A 12,909-nucleotide genomic window follows, 5' to 3' on the forward strand; every position below is an offset into this window, starting at 1 on the left:
ATTGGTAAAAATTTCAGATTTGTTTGAGTATTTTAGCTCACTGTTTCATGTGAAACAATTTCTGTTTCACCTCTTTTAGGATTTCGGTTAATTCCTTTTCTATTTTTGTTTTAAAATATTTTTCTTTATTATTTCAGAAATATTATTATGTTTTGTTTATGTTAGTTAACAGTAGTTTTGCAACAAGACTTTATTTTATTTTTATTTTTTTTCACGAAATCGATTCTAGTTCCTTAGTAACTTGCAATTGGTTTCCGCATTGTTTCAAATCCCGTTTGGGAATACTTTCAAAAAGTTTTGTGAAAAATACTTTATTTTATCCTAGTTAAATTTATATCTTAGTTCCTTGTTATTATTTTCTGTTAGACAAAAACTATTTAGTGTTTGACGTAATAGAAGACTCCCTAGTCTTATTTGAAGTTTCTTTCGGAATACCTATTCGCTCTCTCTATGGTTTTGATTGTTAGAATGATTGCTAGTATGAGTGCTTATGTGAATGATATGTTTGTTATATAGATTTCATCGGAGAGTAACGAGTAGTCTATCAAGTTATTTCTCGAGAAATTCTTCTTCGTCAACATCACCAGGCAAGTCACTTTGATCATACTATCACCTATGTTTTATGCATTGTAGTTCTACCATCCTATGCCCAATTGCATGCTGCTTAGGTACTTGGAAATTTTAGTATAGATTGTAGCATCATGTGGTAGGCACACAACAACCCCGATACTTGGCCCCGGGACGACAAATTTCATATTGCTATGCTTGAGTAGACGGGATTTCGGTTGAGTGCATAACACGAGTGATGCGAGGTTGATTAAATAATCAAGACCGGTTAAGACAAGATTTTCAAGACCTCGGATGCAATGCAACTCTGGGTGAAGGACGGTTGATCGGCTCCCTGGAGAACCCAGTGGATGACCCGGGATGCTGGAGAGGCCATGACATCCTGCGGAAAGCTTCACCCAGGCTCAAAGAGACGGACATATATTTTCAAGACCCAAGGCTTACATGCACAGCCACAAGTCATTATGGGCTCTGGCTTGGTTGGACAACGCGGCGACTCTGGACAGGCGGTGCTAGCAGATGTAGAAGAACGGTAGGAATGGATGGGCACCGACAGGGATTCAGAGGGACCCGTTGAAAGACCATGTTTTGATCATCCGGTCTTCAAACACCCTGAAGTGCGAGGACATACTCGGAGGCGATCAAATCTTGTGGGGAACGTGTGCAAAACTCTGCAGAGTATTCAAACCTAATCGATTAGCCGTGTCCACGGTCATGGACAACTTGAGCCAAAGGAACTGAAGTTATCTGGATTTCTCAACACCATTAAATATATTTGATGAGGGTATTATTGACAACATGGGTACGAGAATTGGTTGGTGGAACCATCTCGTTAACAACCAACAATGTAGTAACATTTTTCTCTTAGCCCCTCTCTTGATGTAGGAGAAAACTTGCTTTTTCACTAAAAACTTATAGCCCCACCTGCCATATATGCATACAGTATAGATGATTACTTTTCACCCCTCTCTTATGTGACTTGCCGGCATATTCAATATGCTGACCTACACGGCTGCAACGTCTTATGTTGCAGATATTATTCTTCGACGAGTAAGAGTACGATTCAGGGTTACGGTCTACACTCAACTTGCTGTTGGTGTTTATTGGGACTCCACTCCCTTGACTGCTTCCGCTGAGATATTTAAGGTATATATCAATTTTACGCTATTTACATGTGATTGCACTTTGATATATACATTGATGTACTGTGTGTGCCAGCATACTGATCCTGGGATGGCACAGAAACACAGAGGCTTGACTCGTCTTGAGTCGGGTCGCTACAACTTTGGAGACGTATCAAGCATCCCCAAGCTTAACTCCTGCTCGTCCTCGAGTAGGGAAGTGATAAAGACATAATTTTTGATGTGGAATGCTACCTGGCAAATTTGTCCTTTGTAACTTCTTTCATGTGACATGAATGTTCAGATCCGTAAGATTCAAAACAATAGTTTGCTATTGACGTGCAAACAATAATACTTCAAGAAAACTAGCAAGGTAATCATGAACTTTCAAAATAACAAGGCCAAAGAAAGTTATCCCTACAAAATCATATAGTCTGGCTATGCTCCATCATCCCCACACAACTAATTTAAATCATGCACAACCGCGATATTGGCCAAGTAATTGTTTTCGCACTCTTACTTTCTCAAACCTTTTTCAACTCTCACGCATTACATGAGCGTGAGCCATGGATATAGCACTATAGGTGGAATAGAGTGTGGTGGAGGTTGTGAGACAAAAAGGAGGAGATGGTCACATTGACTTGGCGTATCAAAGGGCTATGGACATGCCTATTAATTGATATCAATGTGAAGGGGTAGGGATTACCATGCAATGGATGCACTTAGAGCTATAAGTGTGTGAAAGCTCAAAAGGAGAACTAGTGGGTGTGCATCCAACTTGCTTGCTCACGAAGACCTAGGGCAATTTTGAGGAAGCCCATCATTGGAACATACAAGCCAAGTTATATAATGAAGATTCCCACTAGCATATGGTGGTGACAAAACAAGAGACTCTCAATCATGAAGAACATGGTGCTATTATGAAGCACAAGTGTGGAAAAAGATAGTAGCATTGTCCCTTCTCTCTTTTTCTCTCTTTTATTTGTTTGGGCTCTTTTGGCCTCTTTCAATATCTCTGTCTTTTTTTCTTTTCTTTTTGTGTGGGCAACTTTGGCCTCTTTTTTTTATTTCCTCACATGGGACAATGCTCTAATAATGATGATCATCACACTTCTATTTACTCACAGCTCACAGCTTAGAACAATAATGACTCTTATAGGAAATGCCCGCGGCAGTGTACCGGGATGTGCAGCGATCTAGCTTGGCGTATGACTCGCTAGCCATCTTATGATCATGCAATGGCAATACGAGAGTGACGGCACAAGTCATGAGATGGAACGGTGGGAGTTGCATGGAAATACATCTCGGAATGTCTATGAAAATGCCATAGTAGGTAGGTATGGTGGTTGTTTTGAGGAAGACATATGGTGGGTTTGTGCATCGGCGAAAGTTGCGCGGCACTAGAGAGGCTAGCAATGGTGAAAGGTGAAAGTGCATCTATACCATGGACTCACATTAGTCATGAAGAACTCACATACTTATTGCGAAAGTTTTTATTAGTAATCGAAACAAAGTTCTAAATGCATACTCCTAGGGGAAGGGTTGGTAGGTGTTAACCATCGCACGATCCCGACCGCAACACAAAGGATGACAATAAATAGATCAATTATGCTCTAACTTCCTAACATAGCGGTTCACCATACGTGCATGTTACGGGAATCACTAACTTCAACACAAGTATTTCTAGATTCACAACACCCTACTAACATAACTCTTAATATCATCAAATCCATGTCTCAAAACTAATTGAGAGGAATCAAACTTCTCTTTCTAATCAATGCACAAGAAGATGGAAGTTTCATTGTATCCTCTTTGGATTCCTATCACCTTTGGGACTACTTTCATAGCACAAGCCAACTACCAAGTTACTCAGAGATATCACTCTCAAAAAGATATAAGTGAAGATCGAGAGTTATTATTTCTCCAAAATATGACACCGCCGTGCTCTAAAAGATCTAAGTGAAGCACATGTGAGCTAAATTGCCTAACTCAAAAGATATAAGCGAAGGTCAAAGAGTATTCTAGCAAATTCACGATGAGTGCATGTCTCTATCAAAAGGTGTGCAGCAAGGATGATTGTGACACAACAAAAAAAGACTCCTACGATACAAGACGCTCCAAGAAAAACACATATCATGCGGTGAATAATAATATAGCTCCAAGTAATGTTACCGATGGATTGAAGACGAAAGAGGGGATGCCTTCCCGGGGCATCCCCAAGCTTAGGCTTTTTGGTGTCCTTGAATTTGGCTTGGGATGCCTTGGGCATCCCCAAGCTTAGGCTTTTTGGTGTCCTTGAATTTGGCTTGGTATGCCTTGGGCATCCCCAAGCTTGAGCTCTTTCCACTCTTTATCCCTTTGTCGATGAGAACATCACCCAAAACTTGAAAACTTCACAACACAAAATTTAAACAGAAACTCGTGATATCATTAGCACAAGAAAACAAACTACCACCTCTTGAGGTACTGTAGAAAACTTGATTTCTATTTATATTGGTGTTAGATTACTGTATTCTCACTTTTCCATGGCTAATACCCCCGATACTATCCATAGTTTCATCAAAATAAGCAATCAACACAACAAAAACAGAATCTGTCAAAAACAGACCAGTCTGTAGCAATCTGTATACTTCGTATACTTCTGGTATTTCAAAATTTCTGAAAATTTACGAAAAATTGGGCAATTGGCATATCAACCAGCAGAAAAAAGAATCAACTCAAAACCTCTTTCTGGATAAAAATGAAAAATAATTTCGTGAGCAAAATGTTTCTGTCTTTTTCCAGCATGATCAAACAACCATCACCAAACTAGTCATAAAGGTTTTACTTGGCTCAAACACGAAAAGAAACACAAAAGACACAATCATAACAGAATTATGATGGTGTGGACGCAACAAAACAGAAAGCAAAAAAGCAAAGATAAATTCATTGGGTTGCCTCCCAACAAGCGCTATCGTTTAACGCCCTTAGCTAGGCATTGATAATTCAATGATGCTCACACAAAAGACAAGAATTGAAGCACAACGAGAGCATCATAAAGCATGTGAAAATCACATCTAAGTCTAATATACTTCCTATGCATAGGCATTTTATAGGGAAACAAATTATCAAGACAAGCAATAACGACCATATGCAAGGAAGAAGAAAGGGACAATATCAATCTCAACATAACGAGAGGTGATTTGGTAACATGAAAGTTTCTACCACAATATTTTCCTCTCTCATAGCAATTACATGTGGGATCATAATCAAATTCAACAATATAGCTATCACAAAGGATATTCTTTTCATGATCCACATGCATGCAAAGTTTACGCTCTTCAAAAATAGTGGGATTATCATCAACTAAAGTCATGACTTCTCCAAACCCACTTTCAATATTATTGCAAACATCATAATCATCGTGAGTGTTAAACAAATTTTCAAGATCATAAGAAAAACTATCACCCCAATCACTATCATTGCAACAAGTAGTGCACATAGCAAAACTAGCATCCCCAAGCTTAGGGTTTTGCATATTTTTAAAATGATTGTCATTAATAGAATTTATAATGAAATCATTGCAATCATGCTCATCATTCAAGGAGCCCTCGTGAATCACTTCATAAATTTCTTCATCACAATTTTCAGATTCACGCATCTCAAGCAAAACTCCATAAAGATAGTCAAGTGCACTCAACAAACTAGCAATTGGATCTCTTAAAGAGATTGGCAAGTGGATGAGGATCCATATCAATAGATTTTCAGCAAGCGAAGATGCAAGCATATTGAAGGCACATAGCATACAAGCAAAGGAAAGGCAAACGAAAAACGCAAATATTTTTGTAAATTTTTGTTTTTCAGAAGTGGGGGAGAGGAAAACGAGAGGCAAAAAAGTAACTGCAAGAGATGAGTTTGCGACACTTACTTGGATAAGCTTCACTTGATGCTCCCCGAGAACGGCTCCAGAGATTGTCACGATGACGGGAGACTATTCTTGACTTGATCCTCCCCGGCAACGGCGCCAGAAATTGGCACGTTGACGGGAGACTATTCTTGACTTGATCCTCCTCCCCAGCAACGGCGCCAGAAATTCTTCTTGCTACCTCTTGAGCTTGCGTTGATTTTTCCCTTGAAGAGGAAAGGGTGATGCAGCATAGTAGCAGTAAGTATTTCCCTAGTTTTAAGAACCAACGTATCAATCCAGTAGGAGAATCAAGCCAAGTGTCCAAAGTACCTGCGCAAACACAAACGAGCTTGCACCCAACGCTATAAAGGGGTTGTCAATCCCTTCAAGATTGATTGCAAAGTGAGATATGAAGGTGGAAAGTGCAACAAAGTAAAAGTGTAAGGCTGAAAATTTGATGTGAAGTAGACCCGGGGGCCCTAGTGTTCACTAGAGGCTTCTCTCAAAATAGCAAATATTACGCTGGGTGAACGAATTACTGTCGAGCAATTGATAGAACCGCGCAAAGTCATGACGATATCTAAGGCAATGATCATACATATAGGCATCACGTCCAAGACAAGTAGACCGATACTGTCTGCATCTACTACTATTACTCCACACATCGATCGCTATCCAGCATGCATCTAGTGTATTGAGTTCATGACAAACAGAGTAACGCCTTAAGCAAGATGACATGATGTAGAGGGATAAATTCATGCAATAGATATAAACCCCACCTTTTTACCCTTGATGGCAACAACATGATGCGTGCCCCGCTACCCCTTCTGTCACTGGGTGAGGTCACCGCACGGTATGAACCCAAAACCAAGCACTCCTCCTATTGCAAGAATCATAGATCAAGTTGGCCAAACAAAATCCACAACTCGAAGAGAATTACAAGGATATGAAATCATGCATATAAGAGATCAGAAGAAACTCAAATAAGATTCATAGATAATCTGATCATAAATCCACAATTCATCGGATCTCGACAAACACACCGCAAAACAAGATTACATTGGATAGATCTCCATGAAGATCATGGAGAACTTTGTATTGAAGATCCAAGAGAGAAAAGAAGCCATCTAGCTACTAGCTATGGACCCGAAGGTCTATGGTGAACTACTCACGCCTCATCGGAGAGGCAATAGTGTTCATGAAGAAGCCCTCCGTATCCGAATCCCCCTCTGGCAGGGCACCACAACGTGCCCCAAATTCGATCTTGCGGAGACAGAAGCTTGCGGCGGCGGAAAAGTATTTTCGTGGATCTCTCTCGTGGTTTTGGATTTTTTTGGGGAATTATAGGCGGAAGAAGTAGGGCAGACGAGCCACAGGGGGGCCACAAGCCTGCTAGGCGCGAGGCTCCCTGGCTGCGCCTAGGGGGCTTGTGGCCTCCCCTGGTGGCCTCTGCATTGGTTCTCATGCCCCCTGCGTATCTTCTGTTCCGGAAAAAATCTTTTCGGAAGTTTTATTCCGTTTGGAATTCGTTTAATATTCTCCTCTGAAAAGGGTCAAAAACACGGAAAAAATAGGAACTGGCACTTGGCACTAAGTTAATAAGTTAGTCCCAAAAAAGATATAAAAGGCATACAAAACATCCAAAGTTTGACAAGATATAGCATGGAACCAACAAAAATTATAGATACGTTGGAGACGTATCAATCGGCTCCGAGGTGGATTATGAGGACTTTTATGGCCCACCCACCACCCACTTGGTAGCCCTCGTCGAAGACTTAACCGACGCATTGGACTACACCTCCGAGGAGATCGAGGACATGGATGACGAGGCCGACTACCCCACCCTCGTAAATACCGGGCGGTGGACACCAACGTCCACCTACGATGTTTACATGGTAGACACGCCCCACGACACGGGCGACGTTACACCCAAACAAAACGAATCTAAGTCCGGGGAGGAGCCCTCAAAGCGCTGAAAGCCGCGTAAGCATGCGAAGGCAAATAAGGGAAGGGGCTCCATACAAGCTACAGGGGAAAACATAACCCCAGAGGACCACGACAGCCCCGAAGCTCCTGAGAAACAACCAGAGGAACCGGATAATGTCGATCCCAGCGACATAATAATTTGGACGATGACGATTACCTCCCCCTGTCGACGGTTAAGACGGCTTCGAGGCCGAAGACCCCATAATCCCCGAGGACCCTCAAGGCCAAGAGCAGTTCCGGAAGCAGTTTATAGCTACTGCCCAGAGCTAAAAGTGAAGCAACTGCAGCTCCAGGCTGAACAAGACACCATTAACAGCACATGGACTAAAATCCTGGCCGACGAAGAAGGATACAACACTGAGTCGCCGGATCAAAAGAAAAGCTACCCGCGCCAGCTGCCTCAGTTCGACCATGAGGCCCCAAAGCACATGTCTTCGAGGCGCACAGACTATGACTAGCCTGATTGCCCGCCTCGAGGGCGCAATAGAGCGGCTAGAGAGACCGAGTATAGTCTCGAGCCTCCCCGCAGAAAAGGCCAAGAACATGTGCACCCTAGGGACACACATGACCTACAAACAGGTTGCAACAGATCCATCTACGAATCCAGGAGGTAGTCCCCCACTTGATGGGACGAAGAACCACCCCGGGTCGCCTACAAGAATAGAGGTCGGAACCTTACCGGCCTCACCCGAAACTGATCCCCGGCACAATATAGCCCAGATCATAGGTGTCGCTCACCCACTGTGCTTCACAAATGAGGTCATGCAGCACCAATTCTCGAAAGGGTTCAAACCCGTGAACATAGAACAATACGACAGGACGATAGAGCCCGTCGCGTGGATATAAGATTTCCTTCTCTAGATCCATATGGCCACGGGAGACGATCTCCACGCCATAAAATACCTACCCTAAAAGCTCAAAGGATCGGCACGGCTGGCTAAACAGACTACCAGAGGACTCCACTGGGAGCTGAGAAGAGCTCGAGAAGGCTTTCCTGTCTAACTTTTAGGGAACCTATGTTCGTCCGCCAGATTCATCCGACCTAAGCAACATCGTTCAAAAGGCGGGTGAATCGTCCACATAATTCTTGAATCGGTTCCTAACCAAGGAGAACCAAATCATGGACTGTCCGGATGCCAAGGTGATGTCTGCTAGAACTACGTCGGTATTTCCCCAAAGAGGAAGGGATGATGCAGTATAGCGACGGTAGGTATTTCCCTCAATGATGAGATCAAGGTTATCGAACCAGCAGGAGAACCTCCTCACACCACGTAAACAACACCTGCACACAAATAACAAATACTCGCAACCCGACGTGTTAAAGGGGTTGTCAATCCCTTTCGGGTACGGCGCCTCAAGATAGGCAAATAACGTGAGGTAAAAGTAGTAGATAGGATAAATAGATCGCGGAACAAATAAGTTGCAGAAGGTATTTATGTATTTTTGGTTTAATAGATCTGAAAATAAAAGCAAAGGAAAATAGATCGCAAAGGCAAATATGATGAAAAGAGACCTCGGGGCCGTAGGTTTCACTAGTGGCTTCTCTCGAGAAAAATAGCAAATGGTGGGAAAACAATTACTATTGGGCAATTGATAGAACTTCAAATAATCATGACGATATCCAGGCAATGATCATTATATAGGCATCACATCCAAGATTAGTAGACCGACTCCAGCCTGCATCTACTACTATTACTCCACACATCGAGTGCTATCCAGCATGCATCTAGTGTATTAAGTTCATGGAAAAATAGAGTAATGCAATAAGAACGATGAGATTATGTAGACAAGATCTATTTATGTAGAAATAGACCCCATCTTGTTATCCTTAATAGCAATAATACATACGTGTCGTTTCCCTTTCTGTCACTGGGATCAAGCACCGTAAGATCGAACCCATTACAAAGCACCTCTTCCCATTGCAAGATAAGTAGATCAAGTTGGCCAAACAAAACCCAAATATCGAAGAAGAAATACGAGGCTATAATCAATCACGCATATAAGAGATCAAAGAAGACTCAAATAAATTAGATGGATAAAAACATAGATCTGGTCATAAACTCAAAGTTCATCGGATCCCAACAAACACACCGCAAGAAGACTTACATCATATGGATCTCCAAGTGCCCATTGTATTGATAATAAAGAGAGAGGGAGAGAGGAAGCCATCTAGCTACTAACTACAGACCCATAGGTCTACAAAGAACTACTCACACATCATCGGAGAGGCACCAATGGACATGATGAACCCCTCCGTGATGGTGTCTAGATTGGATCTGGTGTTTCTGGACTCTTTGGTGGCTGGAATTGATTTTCATCCCCCCAGGGTTTCTGGTATATTGGGGTATTTATAGAGCAAAGAGGCTGTGCGGGAGGCCAACGAGGAGGGCACAACCCACCGGGGTGGGCCTGGGCCCCCAGACGCGCCCTGGTGGGTTGTGCTCCCATCAGAGCTCCCTCGGGTGCGTTCCTGGCCCACCGAATGTCTTCTGGCCCAAAAAATCCACAAAAAAATTCACTGTGTTTGGACTCCGTTTGGTATTGATTTCCTGTGATGTAAAAAACATGCAGAAAACATCAACTGGCCCTAGCCACTATGTCAATAGGTTAGTACCAAAAAATGATATAAAAGGACTATAAAATGATTGTAAAACATCCAAGAATGATAATATAACAACATGGAACAACCAAAAATTATAGATACGTTGGATACATATCAACATCCCCAAGCTTAATTCATGCTCGTCCTCGAGTAGGTAAATGATAAAAACAGAATTTTTGATGTGGAATGCTGCCTAACATGTTCAACACATTTCTTTTCTTTATAGCATGGACATTTGGACTTTTATATGGTTCAAAGCAATAGTCTAGTTTTGACATGAAGACTTTAATACTCAAGCATACCAACAAGCAACCATGTCTTTCAAAATATCAACACTAAAGCAAGTTATCCCTAGCCCATTATGCTCACTCATTGATCCATTCATGAAACACACTCGAATATTAGCTGCACCCAATGCTCAAATACGATCGTAGTGCCCCTTAGTTGGTGCTTTGTGAGAGAAGATGGAGACTCAAATTCAAAATAAAAATTGCATAAGTAAAAGAAAGGCCCTTCGCAGAGGGAAGTAGGGATTTGTAGAGGTGCCAGAGATCAAAGCGAAAATTGGGAGGCATACTTTTCCCACCAACGAAAACGACTTAGAGCTCCCAACACTTTCCATGCTAGATACATCATAGGCGGTTCCCAAACAGAAAATAAAGTTTATTCCTTTTTCACCATTACTTTCACTTTCCATGGCTTGTACGTATCCACGGGTGCCCTCCATACCAACACTTTCCGAGGAATTTATTATTTGACAACAAAATGTAAATTCATTTTTTTTTCATTTCGGGACTAGGCATCCCTAATACCTTTGACGTACTCGCGTGCAATGACAAATCAATAAACACTCATCGTGAGAATAACACATCTAGCATGGAAAATATTGGCCACCCCTCACCACCTCGCGAGCGATAAAGCACACAAAAGAGAAATTTATTTTGAAAATTAGAGATGGCACATGCAAATTTGCTTAGAACGTCATGGAAATACCGCATATAGGTAGGTATAGTGGACTCATATGGAAAAACTGGTTTAAAGGGTTTTGGATGCACAAGTAGTGATCATACTTAGTGCAAAATGAAGGCTAGCAAAAAGATTGAGAAGCGACCAACCAAGAAATGAAAAATCTTGTACCCAAGCATTAAGCATAAGTAACACCGAATAATGCACCACAAGTAGGATATAAATTTCATTGCATAACTATTTACTTTCGTGCTTGCATAGGGAAACCTTAACATCAATATTCTTAATAAAGCACAATTACTCATCAACACGACTCACATATCATATCGTCATATCTCAAAACCATTACCAAGAATCAAGTTTATTTTGTCCAATGATCTTCATGAAAGTTTTTTATTATATCCTACTTGGATATCTATCACTTAGGGACTATTTTCATATGTTGCTTTTGATAAGCTCAAACAAATTTAAGTGAAGAACATGAGCATGATTTTTCTTTCTCTCAAAATAATCTAAGTGAAGCAAGAGAGAATTTATTAAAAAATTTACTAACTCCCAAATAAATATAAGTGAAGCATGAGAGAATTTCTTCAAAAATAACAAAGCGCACCATGCTCAAAAAGATATAAGTGAAGTACTAGAGCAAATCCATGGCTCTAAAAATTTAAGTGAAGCATAGGAGCAAGCATGGCATAATTTTTGGATCTCCCAAAAAGGTGTGTCCACCAAGGATTCAAGACTTAAAACACAAAGCAAAACAAGCAAAGACTCAAATCATACAATACTCTCCAAGAAAACTCATAATATGTGCCGAATAAAAATATAGTTTCGAGTAAAATACCGATGGTTGTTAGAAGAAAGAGGGGATGCCACTCGGGGGCATCCCCAAGATTAGTTGTGTGCTACTTCTTGAATATTATGTTGGGGTGCCTCGGGCATCCCCAAGCTTAGCCTTTTGCTAATCCTTATTCCTTCATCCATCGTAAGATCACCCAAAACTTGAAAACTTCAATCACACAAAACTCAACAAAACCTTCGTGAGATCCGTTAGTATAAGAAAGAAAACCACTACTATAAGTATTGTTGCAAACCTATTCATATTTTATTTTTGCATTATATCTACTGTATTCCAACTTTTCTATGGCAAAAACTCATCAAAGAAAATCATAGAATCATCACAACAAGCACACAACACAAAGAAAACACAATCTGTCAAAAACAGAACAGTCTGAAGAAAGCTGACTACTTCGAATACTTTTGTAACTCCAAAAATTCTGAACAATAAGGACGATGTGAATAATTTGTTTATTAATCTTCTGCAAAAAAAAACTCAAAATAACTCTTATGTTAAAAATTAAAAATAATTTTGTGAGCGAAAAAGTTTCTGTTTTTCAGCAAGATCAAATCAACTTTCACCCAAATCATCCCAAAGGCTTTGCTTGGCACAAACACTAATTTAAACCACAAAAACACATCTAATCAGCGGCATATTTTTGTATTTTTATTTGAAACAGAAAATAAAAATATTGGGTTGTCTCCCAACAAGCGCTTTTCTTTAAAACCTTTTAGCTAGGCATTGATAATTTTAATGAAGCTCTCACGAAAGACGAGAATTGAAGCACAAATAAAGCATCATATGGCATGTCAAAATCACATTTAAGTCTAACATACTTCCAATGCATAGGCATTTTATAAGCAAACAAATTATCAAGGCAAGCAAAAACTAGCATATGCAAGGGAGAAGAATAAAGGATTGACAATCTCAACATAGCGGGAGGTAA

This window comes from Hordeum vulgare, chromosome 7H (assembly GCF_904849725.1).
Source record: "Hordeum vulgare subsp. vulgare chromosome 7H, MorexV3_pseudomolecules_assembly, whole genome shotgun sequence".
Classification (NCBI taxonomy): domain Eukaryota; kingdom Viridiplantae; phylum Streptophyta; class Magnoliopsida; order Poales; family Poaceae; genus Hordeum; species Hordeum vulgare.